This window comes from Sparus aurata, chromosome 19 (genome assembly GCF_900880675.1).
Source record: "Sparus aurata chromosome 19, fSpaAur1.1, whole genome shotgun sequence".
Classification (NCBI taxonomy): Eukaryota; Metazoa; Chordata; class Actinopteri; order Spariformes; family Sparidae; genus Sparus; species Sparus aurata.
In genome coordinates this window covers 17,007,805-17,027,096 of record NC_044205.1, presented here as the reverse complement: position 1 = coordinate 17,027,096, position 19,292 = coordinate 17,007,805, and the positions used below count along the sequence as shown (strand labels likewise).

General features: G+C 41.6%; 1 protein-coding gene across 3 annotated transcripts in view; it reads left to right on the top strand.

Annotated features, from left to right (window-relative positions):
• sulf1 (sulfatase 1) overlaps window positions 1-19,292 on the top strand; it is an 88,988-nt gene that overhangs the window by 31,827 nt on the left and 37,869 nt on the right. The window lies entirely within an intron of this gene.

The following is a 19,292-nucleotide window of genomic DNA, read 5'->3' as shown; positions in this document are numbered from 1 at the left end:
AACACATCTACCATGTCACACATGATGATGATGATGATGATGATACAGCCTTTACTTATTTAGATGAGTACTTGCAGTTAAACACATAGTCTCTCATGTGTCCCCCTCCTTGGTGGTGCTGGTATTAGAGCATTTTTGACGAACAACACTGTTACTGTATGTGATGAAAGAGAGAAAGCGGTTTTCATGTAGTCTGTTTTATGTCATCAAAATGATATAGGACATATTTTAAAATCATTTTGAAATCAAGTTCCAAATAGGTCTAATACATTCAAAAATACCATAAATTATACCATGTGTGGTCCCACCACAAATCGACCCTCAAACCATTTCTGTCGCTGACCCCTGAAAATGCTGCTAGAAGTCGCATGCAGCAACTATTGAACTGTTGCATATGCTTTGTATAACCATCACTGTAAAATGTCTGTTTTCCTTTCTTCTCGAAATCAACTACGCAGTATAATAGCAGGACAAACATTTTCTGTGGTGTGTACACTCTAGCTTTTCATGTTTAAGAAAATGAGTAAATAAATAAAAGATCTGTGGACTTGATCAAGAGCAAAGACTGTAATATGAAAGACTGAGTCAAGTCTGAGTCATACTTTCCACAAGTGGGCGATGAGACAGAGAACAACCTCCCATACTACTGTATGAGACGCTGATGTTGAATGAAATTACTATTCTTTTTTGTTTTGTTACTGCACTTTTCTCTCTGACTTTAGTTTGCAATGTAATACTTACTAAACTGAAAAAAACTGTATTTGACCAGTTGAAATAACCTTTGTCTTTGTATTTGCAACTTTGAACCGATCTTTAGATAAGTTAATAGTTAACTGATATTTTCTGCAATTCAGGTGAACTGATTATTCCTGCAATTCAGGTGAACTTGGTGAACTTAGACTACAGTAATAATCCCCTTGAACGTTTCACTTAACCCATTTTAAAGTTGGGCTGTACATATTTAATCATGAAACACACAAAAAAAATGGACAAACAGCACTGAGAATTAAGAGATTTCATGTGGGTAAAGCGAATGTTAACTTAATAACAGTATCATTTTCAGTGCTCTGGGGAAGGCATTTCTTTGGTGTGCTATATAGATTGGTGTAATGTAGTGTTTTTCTTGTGCAAGGTTGTTTATCTAGACCAGTGGTGGAGATGATTTAGTGTTGTTTTGATACAGCTGCTTGTGGTCCTGCTGGGCCCAGGGAAGCTGGGAGGTCTTGGAGGAAAGGAAAGGAGTTAGGAGGATATGAATCCAAGTTGATTTATCTGCAGTCTGAGCTTAACCTGAGCTTCTGTCTACCACCAGACCCCTCAGCTCTCAGGGAAACGGGCACACAACACACCAGCTAGTCAGTGAGATTGATGTGGGAAAGAGTTTGGAGAGTTAGTTTCTCATTACTTCTATATTTGATACGTCGAACCTCAAACTCTTGAAGTGAAAATGACGCACAGGAACGCACACACAAGTGCTTACACAGTCATTGGTGTAGGCCCATTCGTATTTCTCTATCCTAATTGCAGCTCAATATTTAAACTCCAGAGTTTCATTTGAGAATTGAGTGAAGTGAATAAATATGGAATGGAGAATGGAGGTACAGGTTTTATTAGCATCTATTAAAAAATAAGATTAATGTAATTTGATATTGATGCTTCTGAAGACATAAATACACAGGGACAGGTTATGTTATAAAAACACACATTTCAAACGGAACCAATTTTCAGTTTTAGATTTCTCGGATCCTTACTGTGTGTATTTATTCACTTCTTATTCATTTCTTGTTGTTCACTGTGGTAAAATGCGAAGATTTAGCCAAGCAGCAGCTTGATCAGGCCTTGTGTTTGATGGATCTGTGATATGCAATAGATATGTCCTAGAGCAAGACCTTAGGGTTTGGTTCACACAACACTGAGGGCTGATATCTGATAACCTTCTCCTATCCAATGGATTGCCAGAACAAACTTGCCAGTAATGATTGGTATGTGTTTAAGACTGAGCCCAGAGCTGATGCTGATGTCAGACAAAAAAAAGAAAACTCCTCCAAATAGTCTCTGCAGCACTTTTGCAAAGATTAATCTCAAACTCTCTTATACCATCTTCTTATTAAAAATGAACTTCCTGATCTTTTTTCAGTTTTTTTGTTCCATTGATGAGACCCATTTTGGAGGGGATTAGGGGAATATTGTGAGGATTGCTGCTGTGCTCTGTTGTTAACATTCAGAGGATGCGGGGCTTTGATACTTCAATATGTTTTGCATTAAGTCTAAGCATGTTTGCTTCCCTCAGGGAGCTAAACATATTAGCAGATAACACATTTTTCTTCAAGCTTAAGTTTTTACTTACCTGTTTAGCCTCACTGTTGTTTTTATTCAGAGATCCGTAAACAACAACTCAAGCAGTGTTAGAATCTCCAAATGTGGAAGCTGGCACAAGAAGTAATTTGCAAGATGGTTTTGTAATAAAATGACTAAGAGAGCGTTAAACAGTGGCAAAGTAAAATTTGACAGTTACCTTAAATACATGTTCTTTGGTTTTGGCATAGTTGTCTCTGTGGACTGGAGGCTTGATCTCCTTCCTGCTGCTAATAATGTAATGGCCACTTTTTGTTTCTTGTACACTATTTCATCTTAGACACTGCCAGTGTGGATGTTCTGCCCTCTTACTAAAACAATGGCAGGGTTTGACTTTGTGTATGTGTATGCATGTGCACATGTTTTGTATTGTGGTCTGGGCAAACCCAAGTTGGCTCTGTTTGAACGGGGTAGGATAAAGCCTCATACATTTTAATGTATTACCCCCATGTCAAGCAAGAAGGAGCAAACACAATGCCACGGGGGGCGGGGGGAAACTACTCGGTAATGAGAATCAGAAACATCAGTTTAAAAAACGGGGGGGGGGGGGGCTGCTGAAATATATCTGTGTATAGAGTAAATATGGGAGGCAGTAAGGTTGCCAGGTTAGGGATTTGGCCCTCACTTTTCTTGTGACCTAAAGCAGGAAACAAACTACCTCTGGCAAGGATGCACCTGGACACACCAAACCACTAAATGCTTCAGCAGGCTACATCATGTAAAGTTGGGCTGTGCTTGGTTTTGGCTCATTCATTTTCAAGCAGGAAAACATGGCAGCCAGGTCACAAACTCTATCGTATTACAGCTTAACAGTACACCTCTGGAAACATTTGAGGTAAGAAATGGGCTACGCAATAACAGATCATGTTTGATCAGCACTGCCTAGTTTGACAGTTTGATCTGAATTGATGTGTTGTTCCGAAGGGACTCACATGATTACAGTTTAGGTTGAGTCGGCAACTGGCCCATCAACTCAGCATAGCATGTACAACGAGCACAGCCTAGCTGAATCTCCTGTTTTCCAGAGAAGCAGCAATATTAATAGAATCCAATGACTTGACATCTGTTGTCACTGTTTGTTAAAACAAAATGTTTGGTCTCGCAGAAGTCTACACAGTATTGCTTTACCCCATAGATCTAACAATTAAAGTCTGGATACAGTGTTGGCGATGCCCTGTTTATTCCATTGAAGCTGCTCAATGGTGCATGAAGCCAAAAAAGTTTGAATATAAAAATAACCGTGAAACTTACGGTTTAGCGCCCTGCTTTTATAAATAGTAATAAAATGATCTAGTCTTGCGGCTCTTCTCGGCTGTCCAAATTTTATTGGACTGAATAGCTTGAATTATGATGGTCAAATGAGTAGGGGTTGTGACGCCCAAAAAAAGGATCCATAGGTCAACAGCTGTTTCTTTCACAATGTAAGCCTATGGGGTAAAGTGTCGCTGAACCCAAGTGCATTTTGTAATTACACGGTTTGGCCACAACGAAAGCTCACTTCAAAGCCTACCCAGGTGCAAAATTCTTAAGTCATTAGTGCGATAACACCACCTATTGTAATGGAGTGTGTAAATAATGTGATTATTCACATAATGAAAGCATTTTTGCTTCATATTAACAGCTCCATTCAGCTATAATTTCATCAAAATACAGCTGACAATATAAATCTCCCAATATTGGGCCAGTGATTTATGGCCCATGTGTATCATGCATCCCTAGTTGTTGGATCCAGTCTTCTCTTTAACAGACAGACAATTGGAGAGGTGCTCATGTTGTTAACTTTTTTTTCTTTATTCCAGTGTTAGATACAGCTGTTTAACAACCACTTGTTAAACTTAAAGGTCCCATATCATAAAAAACACGTTTTCTCTGCTCTCAACATATATAAGCTGGTCCTCCCTTAGCCTGCCAACTCCCAGAATGAGGAAAACCAGTGATTTCTGCATGGTCTCTGCAGCCCACCAACTGGTAACAAGGTGCTCCTACAGGCTGTTCAGATTCTGCTCCTTTCGTTACGTAACGAAAGGAGTCATTATCACAGGCCGACCTCCTCTGCGCGGTGATAGGAGATATCAGAGAGGGGGGCGTTCATCCCTGAGGTGAAGTTCGGTGTGTCCAGCGGAGAGACAGCAGTGTTTCACAACGTTGTCGCTCAGAGCTAGACACACAATTGCTCTGTTGTTGGTTGTACAAATCAACATAAGTGCCTATATTCTGTCCCAGCTACAGAACAACAGAAGAGACCGTGGTTGTGTTTCCTTTTTAATGACAACGTGCCGGCTGCGGTTCGTGTTAGCTTGTATGTGTGTGCTAACCACTTTACATCGGACTGCTTCAGTAACGAGGGTCAGTACAACGCTGTCTTTGCCTCGACACTGATCCTCGTAGAAGGATCAGTCTCAACCATACCGGACCCAACAACTGCACCCGAGCCACCGATAAGTTACGCCGCGGTTTGATAGTATTTACAGTTGCCAACGAGTATGGTGAAGTCAGCTGGAAACTGGCTAACTAGTTAGCTCCACTTCGGTTCGCTATGCAGTGGCGTTTGAAGCGTGTGTGATGTTAATAATATTACGATGGAGCTTGGTTGTCACAGTAGAAAGTCTGGAAACGTGCAGACTGGAGACAGAGACTATGCGACAAACACAGCTTTTGCTAGCTGTTAGCCATTAGCTACACGGTAGTAACTGTAACAACACAAACAAACTAACATTATTTAGCCACACTAACCATTCTGAAACGTCCTGCTGCAGCCGCAGAGTCTGTACTTCTTCAGAAGCCTCTCCTTCTGGGTCCGATTCTGGGTCAAACTGGTTCGGTTGAACGAAAAAATCTCCGAGCCATAGTGTTACATGCACCGTAAACATTAGCGCATGCTACCGTTAGCATAAGGGGCTTCCTCTCCCTGAGAGTGACGAAGCAGGCAAGGCTCTCTAAGTAGGCGTTGACAGACGGAGCTCATTAGCATTTAAAGGTGCAGGCACAGAAACAGAGTGCTCTGAATACAGCTCAGCAGAGCGACTTTTAAGGTAGGAACACACTGGCCCAACCGTTGGACGTCTGAAGCGTTTGGAGTGGCTCGGACGAGGTCGGGAACACATATGTTTGGTGTGTTCAGCTGCGTCGGACGTTGTCGGATCCGACTGAGCGTGCGAAGTCTGAGGAGGAGGGCCGTCGGACGTCTGAGCCATTGGATTCTCTGATTGGTTGTGTGCCAGCTGAATGGCCGTTCTGATTGGCGTTGTGCTGGCGAATCAGCGCGGTGTGTGGGAGGGGCGGAATACTGTGTGCGCTTTGTTTTTCTATGTACTCCGTTCCGTCATTCCCCGTTTCCATGTTTTGCAGTACTGGCACGAGACTAGTTGTTATGTCCGTTCAGGACGAATTAATTCTTGTTCGTCTGGTAATGCCTCGCTACATGTTTAGTATGCAGCTGTTTTTATCGGAAATAGTTAAGTTTCGTTTTGATCGAAAGTAAAGAGAGTTGCGTGTTCAAGCCTCTCGTTTACAACTCACAACACAAGCGCCACCCGCTTATTGCATCTCGCGCAAGCGCAGAACGTACACGCTACTGTGGAGTAGGCAGTACGTCGAAGCGGTGTGTTCAGTGCAACTTTTCTGCCGAACGGGTCAGACAAGAGGCAAAAGAGTGGTCGGAGAGTGGTCGGATAAGGCTGTTGGATGTCTGGGCGGTGTGTGGGGGCCTTTAGACAGCTGGAATGCAGGACCACGGATGTTTTTGGGGTAATGCATATCGAATACAGAGCTGTTGGACCTCTGACAGCTGTGTGAAATTGATGAAAAACAGTATAATATGGGACCTTTAACTCTCTAATCCTGTAGCTAGATCAAGAGAAATGATTAAACTTGACCTGTTACCCTCTCATCAATTTTGTTTCCAACATATCGTGATGTACCTAGCTGCAATGTTTGCCTCCACTCCATTTGTACTGAAAAGGATTCTTTAAGACGAGTGGGGATTTAGCGACAGTCCATGACTAAAGTGTCTGATACTACTTATCCCAGGCCTATCTGACTCCTCCAGCCCAGGTCATAGGTCATGTGCTCTCCCACCACTCTGCCCTCATCATAATGTGTTCAGGGTCAGTTTATCTGAGAGGAACACGGGATGCTTAGGTGGATAAGTACGTTTCCTCCAAGTCTTGTCGTGGAACATTAAGTAATGCCGCAAAGCCGCCACATTGTTGAGGGATTATCACTCTGGTTGTGGCCCTTATTTGTTCTATTTATAGCTGTAAATAGTGGCGTTTCTGCTACTTTCCAGATGGCTTTCATGGCCAAGACTTGCATGCCCTTGACAATTGCCTCCAAAAGTTTGGCTTGTGTACAAGCACACTGGCACCACACACACATCTCGGCCAAACACTCTGCCTGCTGTGTGCCTGTGAGTAATTTGGAGTGTAGTGGCCTTGTCAGTCAAATGCAGTGCAAAAGGGCTCCATTTTAAGTGTTTTATATTCTGGGATATATTTATGAAGTCTTAATTGTGGGAGCAAAGACATTGAAGTGAAAGCCCTTTGACTTCCTGCTGATCCAGATTTCTACATTTGTGGTGCCAGCAGCCTAGTTTTCTTTGACTTGGATGTAAAACTTGAGGTTGTGATTTCTATTTGGCCAGTGATGCGAGAGGACCAACTTGCTGTTTGACATGGAACACCATTGTGTAATGTCATTACAAAAGATGCCAAGAGCATGGGGTTCATATGGCAAACTTGATGTGATGTGGAAAGTGCACAGAGCACATTTTATAGGCAATTTCTGTCAGCCTTTTTTGACTCAACATATTTGTGGCTGAGCCGCGTTGCTGTTTCTCCAAAACGGGATTCAGACAGTATCCCAAAACGGAATGATTTAACCTGTTATATCAGTAAGCTTGGAGCGTGTGGCTGGGTAATACATCCGCTAGGGAAGGGCTTAATAGGTTTGATCTCTTTGGTAACCCATTATCCCTCTTTACCCGAAGTTAAACACCTCAGCTGAGTCTCCTTAATCCGCACTTTTCCATGACAGTTTTTCCACGAAAATTGACATTAGTCAGGGTGAGCAATCTGACGATTTTAGATTCCATCTTGAAGGTGTCACAATCTGCCTTTCAGGCCTATTGCAGAAACTGCAATATTCAATGTATTTTACTTATGTTCCCAAACTTTACATAACCTTGTTGACCAGCAGATCTTTGCCTTGTGAACATAGTGATAGAGTGATATAGCCAACTAAGTGGTCAAATTACTTCATATAGCTCCTCCTTGGGTGATGTAAACAATGCAACATGAGTTAAAGTTGGGCATGGCAGATGTGGAGCTTCTGCCAAAAATAGATATCTTTATTGCTGTATTGTGTTTTAGTGGTGCAAATGGAGAAAGTCATAGGCTATTTCAAGTCTGGTTGTAGTCTAAAGGGCATTTCATAATTGAGCGAAAAACATTGCAATTTAGATTGTGGATTTTTATTGCACTTAAATAGCTTATGAATAGCTCATATTTTGGTTAGATCGACCACCCATATCAGCTACATAGTCCTCAAAGCTACCTTTCTGTTTTCCTGCTCAGTTTGCAAGCACACTTTTGAGAAAATGGACAGCATAATAGAAATAGATAAATAGGCATATAAAGTTATGACTGCAATATAAGGCGAACATAAGAATGTTTCCTTATTGTGGTGCTGCTGTTACTCTCCCACTTATTTTTAGCATAAGGTATTAGATTGGAAGAATACTTGTTTTTATTGCCCACCGTAAACCAGTCCGTTTATGTTCTCATTCTGCTAACATACCTGGATGCGATCCGACAAGTGCAGAAGCTCTTCCACAGCTGTGATGTTTTTGCGTTCCCGAAGCATGTTTATCTAAGCTATAGGCTGTAATATTTATGACTGCTTTTTAATTCAGTCACCGTACAGTTTTGATTTCAGCATCAGCTCAAGTGGTGTACAATATGTGGCAAGGGGTCCATAAAGCCTTCAACATTTTTTATCCCGTTCTTTCTTACGTGTATGGTTTCAGCATGTTTGACACCAAGCTAAACACATTCATCTCCGTATAAAACAAGACACTATTTTTCCAGTTTTTTAAGGAGTTCAGATTCAACCCTCGCATTGAGTTCAGATGAAGGATTTTTGGGTTCATCAGCTGTATTAGAAATGTGAGATCTCTAAACATATCTACATGCACTGTGTCTATTATGTTTATGTCTATTACAGCGTGTCTGCAGGTTAGTTTGCAGTGAATGTTTTACATACAAAAATACAGTTGATGGTTTATGGGTAAAAGAGGCTGGACGTCTGTACTGTGATGATACAAATCCTTCTACCTCCCACTTACTTTATCCTGCTCAGCACCAGCTCGGTCATGAAAGTCTTCAGTCATTCCGTTACGGATGTTCTCTGGATCCCTTGGCCATCTGGACGCGGACAGGAACAGGAAATGAAGAATGAGGAATTAAGAGGGGTTCTTTTTAGGATATGAAAGCTTGGAAAAAGAAAAGCTGAGCACCCCTTTTCACAGTTTAAGCCTGGGCGGCACAAATGGAGGCACTCTCTCTACCTTCCATGCTACCTCCCTTTTTATCTCTCATTCATTCATATCTTCATTCCCTCCTTCCTGCCTTTATTCAAAGGCTTAGAGTTATTTCATTTGTTGTAATATTTAGTATTATCAAAAGAAATTAGTTCACAGATCTTAGGTTAGGTTTTATCAAAATTATCATCACCACTTTGGAAATAGGACAGCGGTAATGTAAAATTGCCATAATTGTTTCTCTCCGAGTAATAACATAGTTCCAGTATTGCTTCATGAAAACAAGTACAGTTATTCTACAGGAGTGGCCGTTGGGGTGAAGAGGGGAGTAGAAGAAAATATTAGGAGAAAAAGTCCAAGTTTAGTTTTTTATTAATTCTTTGAAGAAAAAGTAGATAGACTTGTAATGTAAATCAAAAGCCTTCTTTTTCCCAAGACATTTTGTACCTGGTTGCAGACAGAATTGCATAGTGAAAGTGAGGCTTATAAGGAACTGATTTAAATATAGATTGTGCAAATTGGAGCAAAAAAGTTGTCTATTGCCAGTTTGATTGTGACCATATTGCCCTCCTCCATTGTCTTTTATTCCTCTTCTCCCTTGCTTTAATTTAGTCCCTCTTTGTTAATCTCTTTCTCTCCCTCTATCTTTGTTATGAGGATTATCACAATTAGATTTCATTTGTAATCTCATCATACAATTGATCTGCCCTTGTAGCCTGAGATTGTGCCAGGTGTGCCTGTAATCATCCTGAACACACAGTATTGTTATCAGATTGTCTTGGTAAAGTTTAAGAGATCAACAGGCTTGGCAACATGAGGCAGATGGGGGTGACGGAGAGACGGGAAAACATGGGCTGAATTTTATTAGCATTGTTTATAACTGCGGCTTCCAATATGAATGTATGTTTCAGGCAGCTTTTGTGAAAACCATGATTTTTATGTGACTTTTTTTGACAGAAATATTCACAAGGTGATGCCCGTTTTCTCCTTTTTGGCCTCGTCATTGTGGCTGAGATTCCATGCCCCAAGAGGGAAGATAAGCACTTACGAGGAGGATATTCTGAATTCCTCTACTGTTTTTCTGCCCTCTAATGCCCCTCTCTTTGCTGGAGTTTATTCACTGAAACAACTTCATATCCATATCAGTTCAGGTAGGAGTCATGATGGGTGATATTATGTACATTTATGCCTTCAGGCAACATATCTCTCTGTCACGTAATGGAGCTAATATACCCATACATCCATATTTACCATCTTATTTCTGTCCCTCTTTTATTTCTCTTTCTTTATGAATGTGAGGTCAGCTATAGAACAGCACAGAGAACAGTCGAGGAGCCCCATCTCCGCTCATGCATATTCAAGCACGCGTGCACGCACACACACTTGCGCACTGTGAAAGGCAGCTTGGCTCTTGGTCAAGGGATCTCTGCTAAAGACTGGTCCTGGACGAGAGAGCTGATCGCCAGCCAAGCAGGACAGTTACAAAGTGGAGCACGGGAGGCCCCGCCATGTTTGTCGAGATCTAAAGCCTCTTTCTCCAAAGCTTTGTTTGCATTTTGTTCACTGCAGCAGCTGAACAGTACACAGAAAAGCCTTTTCTTACCCTTTCTCTGTCCACTCTTTTTGCTTTTCACATTCTCTGACTCTGCTGCTTTCTGACAGTTGATTCAATTCCTGTGTACTAAAGGAAATTATGTGCTTAATTGGATTATTGGGAGTTTTCTTCAAATGAGTGCTCACCCACCCACACAGCCCCAGACTCTGAATTCTCCGCTGGGATGGGCTGTCCGGTACATGTTTCCAGACATTGCAGTCTACAGGATGAGCATGAAATGAAAACCTTGGGAGTGTGTTACATTTTAATACCATTCAGTCATAGTAAATATGATTAAATAGTCATGATGAGGTTTTGTTGACACTTAATTATTAAAGAGTTTTCAAATCAAGGCAACAAGCATTTATGTATTTAAAACATGTATTCAGTCTCTTCATTTTCTGTCTGCCTTACTCACCACACACACACACATAGTAAAACAATGGGAAAATTCAAGTTGATATGGGGAATGAAAGCAGGTCTAGCTGTCAGACATCTCTGCTGGCCATCACCGTCAGCGTGCTACTTGGCCCAGGTTTATAGAGACAGAGTAGTGTCCAAGCGCACGCAGGCATCACTGGAATTTGCACCTGTTTGAGACGTGACTTCTATGGTCTTCTCTCCTAAAATCTTGTCTGTGAAATGGGCATTCTTCAATAGTCGAGGGGAATGACCAACTGAGGTTGATGGTATAGAAATGTGAAACAAATCTTAAAAGTAGGAAAATAGGTAGAGAGAGTTGAAATGGATACAGAGTGTGGTTGGTGAGGGCCTGTGAATATAAAAGTGGCTCGATAAGGGAGCTTAGAGAAGGGGAGGGTCCTGCTTTTGTACCTATTCTCATATAAACGACCCTTCTGCTCTGTGTGGCCCTTCACTAGGTCATAAACATCACAGTGGTTGTGCAGTTGTGCAGTGGTGAGTCGTTTATGTTGCTGATTTTCTCCTAGAGAGAGGAAGCGGAGTCTAGGGCACAGATTAAAAGGCTTCTCCTCCCTCCCGCGTGCGAATCACAAATCACATGGAGCCACAGTGCTTCCGCTCGCCCAGGAACCCAACCAACACCCTGTTAAAAGCCGTAGCCACATCCCTGTGTTTTCATCTTACTGGGCACAGAAAACCCAGTTTGTATTCCAATTAAACCAGTGTGAGTACCAAGTGTTCCATGTGGGCACCATTGCTGTAGTTGATGTCTATAAGCTTGCCAGTTTAGTTGCTTGGGCCTCATTATTTGGGATTTGGCTTGCTTGTTAAAGATTGCAACTAACAATAATTTAAATTATTGATTTAATCTGCCAATTGTTTTTACAATTCTTTTCATCTTCTTATCTCAGTTCTCATCGTCACTAAAGATAGTATCAAGATTTACCATCTATGCCATATGTGTCAAACTCAAGGCCCGCGGGCCAAATCCGGCCCGCCACGTCATTTTATGTGGCCCGCGAGAGCTTAAAAGGTATACAATTGTCTTAAAATAAAAGTCTACACTGCTTTACAGTGTACAGTGACCATAAACTACATCTCCCACAATGCATGTCGATGACCCGATAACCCTACGTGCATTGTGTGACCCGCGAAAAGACCGCATCCTGCCGCGAGATTCCAGTGTTTCCATATCAGCGTTTGACTAAAGCGGATTTCTAAGAAGTGATGGAGAAGTTGTCCACAAATTAAAAGGCAGACTGCAGCTGCAGCAGAATGTGTTCACCAAAGCTACCGCTAAAAGTGATGCAGCAGTGAAAGCTAGCTTTATTGTGGCTGAAGAAATCACCCGAGCGTCCAAGTGTTTTTCGGAGGGCGCATTTGTGAAGCGGTGCAAGCTAAAGGTGTGTGAGCAGGTGTGTGAGCAGGTGTGCCCCGACCAGAATCAGACTTTTAACAATATCAGTTTGTCAAGAAACACCATCGCAGACCGAGTTAAGGAACTAGCAGACAATCTGACAACACAGCTGGCCGAAGAGTCACGCAGTTACCTGCTTTTTTGCGGACAACATGGATAAAGCGCATCTGTCCACTTTCATAAGAGGCGTGAAGGCAGACTTCACCGTCAGCGACGAGCTCTTGGATGTAGCTGCCATGCATGGGACGACGACAACGGGCAGGAACATTTTTGATGCGATGGAAAGGTCCGTGAGTAAAACTAAATTACCGTGGGACAAGTTGATGGGTTAACTACCGATGGTGCATCTGCAATGTGTGGAGGAAAAACGGGCTTGGTTGGATTAGTGAAGTCCGACATGGTCACAGCTTTCCAGCGAAAACTACACCTGTGGAGGTCCCAGTTGGAACAGGACAATGTTGCCCACTTTCCTGTCTGTCAAAGCATCTCAGCCTCAGTTCCTGGTGCTTTTTCATGTGCTCTGTTAATGCCACATATTCAGTGTGTTTACAGGTGTATGTGTTCAAATATTTACTGTAATCAAAACCATCTCTCATTACCTCTGCAAGGCTCTCTGCTTTTTGTTTTTCTAAAATGCCACACACGTGAGACGTGTTTTAGCAGCTCAGAATTATTTGTGTGCCATAGTTCTGCCCAACTCAACAGTGACAAAAACATTTTGAACAAAGTTGATGTAATAACTTGTGTGTGATCATATTTGGCTTATCTTTGTTATTAATTTGAAAAGTTTGATCTGTGATTGATGGAGTAATGGTGGGTTTCTTAACCTGATAAATTAAAGGGACTAGTTATAATTACAGAGCAATGTGCTTAAATATATTTTTACATTTATGTAAATGCTTGTTCAATATTTGTACAGTTGAATTAATAATAATTAAATGCAGAGACACTTATTTGTTACAATATTTTACGGAGTAGTTACATTCATACAGTCTTACAGTTACAACCGGCCCTTTAAGGGCAAGCATAATGTTGATGTGGCCCGGGCTGAAAATGAGTTTGACACCCCTGATCTATGCCATAAAAATTCAGCACATCCTTACATTTAAGAAGCAGCGTCATTTTTGATTGAAGAAACGATTATTCGATTATCAAAATACGTGATGTTTTTAAGATGGACTTATTGTTGCAGGCTTGTTGCACTATTTTTGGGTGACTGTTAAGAACAGAACCGCAGCATTCACTGGAGCTGTTGTGTAGTTATGCATCATTAAGCGACTATATGTCAACATGCTATGTATGCGCTAACCTGACCCCTTATTCTTGCCACATTCTGCTGACAAATTAAAGATTCGGTCCTTATCGTGGCCTGCGGACAGTTAATGGCCTCTTAGGGGATAATTGAATGGCCTATCTGCTCCACGCAAATCCTAATTCTCCCTCTCAACAGGCCACTGGCGGCATGCTTCATGGGATTAATTTCAAGCAAGCATTTTGAATGTTATGGTGCACATAGGCCCTCCTTCCCACATACAGCTCCCCCCTCTTTCTCCTTGTCCCTGCCTTTCACCTTCTCGCCTGAGAGGATTAGTCAGGCTTCCGGAAACGGAGCACCACTCGGTGAGAATAAGACTTCCCAAAGCTCCTCTGAGACAGGAAGGAGCTGGACACTGGCTTAATGACAACAATTAGTGCCTTCTCTCAATGTCTTTTCGGGGTCTTTTTCAGAAGTTAACAAAGAGTTGGCCTGTTTTCTGCAGAGAATATCAGTGTAAACAAACACTTTTGGAGCAGATTTTTCTGTGACCCAAGAGACTGAGTGGAGTCTGCGGAGTCCGAGGGTATGAAGGGAAATGATTATTTGTTGAATGCATTATTGTTTAGTGGTGTGGAGACTGTTGATTTGTGGCTACAGTGGAACTCTCCTCACAGGGTCAATGATATGCTTTACCAATGTCTTTATTCCTTTATCTTTAATAAATCTTTTTTTGGATGCAAAAACACATTCTTTGTTGAGATTAAATATATGTTTGGCTTACTGACATTTCCAGACAAAGGGTTCATATTCAGATTTGGACTGAGCTAGTAAACTCCTTAAACAAAGTCTGTGCACCATATCCCATCTCTTCTTTTTAATCTAACTACTTAGACACTTTCAGAGATGTAGAGCACTTTCGTGAAGGTTAAATGAGTTAATCAATGTTGGCACATTCAGTAAACTGAGTAATCTGGTTAAAAAAATAGTTTAATCCAGCAGATGCTATGCCATTTTCTTTTAATTGCTTGGCCAGTACTATGAATACAAAGAACAAGACCATGAACAAGCAGAGGAGAGAAAGATATTGTATATTTAATGAGAGATTCCAACTTGTGTAAAAGACTTTTTGAGAAAAAGTGTCCAGGCTCAGTTTTAGCACCAATCACACACCAAATGCTGTTGTCCTAGAAAAAGAAGAAAGAAAAGTAGGGTGAGACTGTGTGGTGACTGTTGTAATCCAAACTTTAAAGAGCAAGAATTGCAAGAAAATTGCCTTGAATTCAATGCTTTAGAAAAGATTTTCAATAGCTGAATTTTGCACTCACTGTGAGTCATATTTTGGTCCAAGTGGAAAGACGGGCTGTTATATATTTTTTATTTTATTTTGGAATCTTTCTCTTATCGAGCTGCCCATCAATGTTTCATAACCCATTTTTGTGCCACTTCTACTGTTATAAAATGACAGATGTTCAGGGTACTGTCCACAGGCAAGGCTTAGGTTTACAAAGCATGGCATTCTATTCATTTTAAAAACCCCATTACTGCAGTTGATCTTCCTGATCTTCTAACCCCCCACTGATGTCCTAAGCTAACATTGTGCTCACCTGTACTTCTCTTGTCTTACAGTGACAAAGGGCTTGAACATGTTTCACAATTCAAAAAGTGGAATTCGGTTGTATTGAAGTCTGATGCCTGGGGCTTTGTTTGTGGAACCTGGCCACTACATGACCACCATTGTCTTGATGTCTGAATGTCTTTCATCTTCTTTCTTGGACCCAAGGAAAACAATCGGTATCTGCCTGTTGTATCTATCTCATATCTTTGTGGCTGACAGCACTGGTTCCCAGCCATCTATCCATTTACTGAACCTTAAGGCTATCCCAAATCATTCCCGTCATTCTGTGAACCACCAGATAAGGGGAATGATGGGATTGGTTTTTCTTACCATCTTTTCCCAACTTGTGTAGAAGTATTTGGAAGGTCCTAATCCATCTTTAAGATGACTCACTGGGTGGTCTATCAGATTTCTACATGAGTTTTTCTATCCACTATCGTTGGATTTATCTTTACTCTGTACATGAAACATACTCTAAGTTTGGAAAATGACTAAGAGGTTTATTGTCACTGTGTTTAAGGCAACATAGTTTGGAAATGTTTGTTGGATGGACTTTGGATTTGATATCCTGATCTGTCCATGGTTTTGGAAGATAGGAGGCCCTGTCTTTGCCACATAGTGTCTAAAGGGTTTAATAGGGAGAGTCTCTCTGTGTTCTCAAGTGCCTTGACATCTTGAAAAGGCCAAGGAATCAAAGTCTGTGCTGACAGTTGTTGTTATTTGGAAATCTGGACGCATTTACCTTTTTTTTCATGCCAAGAATTATCCAATATAGTCTACATTCCTTTTGAACTAGATCTGTGGAAGTAAGTAAGTATTTGCACCTGTTTATCATTACCAATTGTACAACCTGTCATTTGATATTATGTATGGAAATTTTCTTCCGAATTTTCTTCAGATCACAAATGATCAGCAGAAGGATCAAGTCAACTGTATTTTGGGGATGCTGAGAGAACAACATGTGTGATTGGGACATAATGACAGTATGGCTTATGGAAACAATTGCTTTTAATGAAGGATAGTCACTTGTGCTTTATGTTATGAGAAAAAGATAAATACTGCAAACTGCTTTGAACTTTTAGGGTAATACTTTAGCCGTAAACGACGTGAAGATTAGATTATGTTATCAAAATGCAATATTATCTTCTATTTAAGCGGAACTGGCTTTTACACTGATGGTTCATGGCTGTGATTGACCATCATGCAGACATCTGCTACAGAGGTGATGGCACATCTGGCATCTGACTGAAGTCTGTTGGTGGATGTCATTATTAGCAGACCTCTAAATCCCATCATCATTACCTTACACTTGATCTCAGGTTACTGTTAATGAGTTCATTGTGTGTTAGTCTGTTCCCATTGTCTGCAGCACTACCTGTCAGCTGCTTGACAGTGGGGTCTTTCAGGAATGGGTGTCAGCCTTGGTGTTTATTGCAACAATGATTGGCAACCTTATAAATAATTAAAAAAAAACTTGTGATATATTGTTATTTAATGTTTTGTGTAATACATGCAATTTGAGTGCTTCACACATACAAAACATGTTTACATCCACACAATAACTTATAATTGTGAGTACCAAGATAAGGGTAAAAGCTCAATTATGCTGTTTAAAAAAAAAAGTAAGTAAGATGTTGAAAGTAACAAGTAACACACTGTTAATGTAATTATGCTTAATCCAAGTATACCGTAAGTGCACCATGATGCTAACTCGGTAAACATATGAAAGTACGTTTACTCCAGGTGTAAAAAAAATTATTGTGACTGGGATTTATTCAGGATATTGTGGCAGATGCAGCCACTTTTGTCTGCATGCATGTATGCTTTCTCATGCATGTTAAATCACATACATATAGTACAAGGGCACATGCATGGCACAGCAGGAGGGGTGGCGTGAGGAGAGCTCCCTCCACATGCGTGTGCTGCATGTTCAGCTGTCACTGAACCACAGAAGCCCGCCTCCTCCTCCATTCCCCACTTTCTCTCTCGCTATTTTTTCTTTACCCCTGCTGCCCCTCTGTCCCTACTGTATTCCTGCCTCCCCTCTGTCCTCCCTTTCTCCTGTCTTTCATTTCTCCTCCTAGCCCTGTACATTCATGACCAACTGTGCGTGTCCTGCTCCTGCTCTCCTGCTGTATCCCAGTCATCCCCGGCTCTCAGCTGTGCCTCTTTGGCATGAACTTAAGATGACACTGATTCAACCCCCTGAAGTGTAAGGGGTCCTGGGAACCAGCAGGACCAAAGTAAATGTTGTATGTAGAAACAACAGCATCAATGGAGTACCTTACTTTACACATTTAGCCACACCTAGGCTTATTGAAAACAGTTTTGTCTTCTCTAATGTTGCCATAAGCCCAGCTCCCAGAGTAAGAATTAATTAGTTGTGGGTAGTTGATGTATTTAGTTTCTCTAGTGTCTTACATCTTCGACTCAGAGGGATCTTAAGAACCTTACAGATTCAATATTAAGTTAGCCAGCAGTCATCTGGCATGAGTCTGTGGCACTGCATTACAAAAGAATGCTAGTATGGCAGTAGCCATGTGCTTGACATTTAAAATGCTGTCTAGCACAAGACAATGTCACCCCTAGGTTTGCCTTCCTCCCCATCCTCGCTGTATCCCCCAGTATCGGCTCCAGTCCTTTAAACTGGCACGGCTATGACACCCCTATGTATCTCATTCAGCCATAGAGAATGGGGCTAGTGAACCGAATAGCCCCCCAACACTGGCCTCTGCCTGCACCTGCAGGCCCAACTGATGGTTGGAAAGCTGGAAGGAAAATGGGGGAAGTATGTCTGAGGTCTGAAGAGGGCCAAGATTAAAGGTAAAATTTGGACAAGAGTATGATGTTCTACTGTATAGGGATGCAGAGAAGTCTAGAGTAAATGAAAACTAGTCATTGTACTGCTGATTTATGTGTTAGATACCCACCATGGGCTTGGCGAGGTTGGGGAGAAGGAGGGTGAATGGGGGTTACCAGAACCACTGGCCCCCCTGCAGGTCATTCAGTCATTCATAAGATGAGGCCATTTTATAGACCTCCCTCTACTCTTGCTTTTTTGTTGCTGTTGTTTCCATCAGTGGAAGAGAAAACGGAGATTAAGAGTGGTCATGCAAAATGGATGATGTGTGTTGGGAACCAGTTTCAACAACTTGAACGTTTGGTTTCTAGGTGACCACTTTGTGTGGAGTATGCTGTGTATATTTTCCTTGTGGAAACACTGCCTGATAACCTTTCTGTCTGGATGGATTCATGATGTTTACAGATGTGCTCAGCTTATGAAAAAACAGCCCCTCTCCCTCAGTGGGGCAGTCATCTTTAATCCAGTAAAAAGCACAGGGATTTCGTCGCCCCTGGCCTGCCTGAAGGCCCTTTTGAAACCTCTCGTCCGTGAGAGTGGGGGCTGGGGTTGGGGGTGTGGGTTAGGATATGTGTAGCCATGCAGGAGGGGCTGGGGACAGTCTTTGTGAATTTAGTTAATCTAATTTGAGCTCTTTTCCCCCTAAGGCCATTTTTCTCCCTTGCCGCTGCCCCTGTTTCAAACATCAGTCCAAGCTGGAGAAAGTTTCACGTGTCCCTAGTGAAAATAGGCTTTGTTTGGTTTAATCCAATATCCTGATATGTAAACCTGAGGGGAATATAATTGGGAGCACCCACTAAAAAAAAGTCCCAGTCTTCGGTGTTTGTGTGTGGTGCAATCAAATTAAAATGGAAATCTGTTACACACGAAAGATCTGAGCACTATTACAGCGTAGGAAAGTTTACTAGTTGGTTCAAGCTACGTGCAAATAATTTTAGCATACAACAAACAGTGTTGAAGATGGTTCTTTAGGAAAAAGGAAGTGATCCGATTAAAAGTATCATTGATTAAAGGACAGTTGGAGATGGACAATCAAAGTCTTCATTAAGAACTCTCTGTAAACCTGTTTGAACTTAACGGTGTCTATCAAAGGATGACTTGAAACAGAGGCTGCTTACAGAATGTAAATGAACCACTTAGAAGTCTTTCTTTGCAGTTTCACACCTCTGATTAACTCATTGTGATGCTGTCAGATATCGAATGGGTATTAACTCATTAGGGTTCGCCTTTGA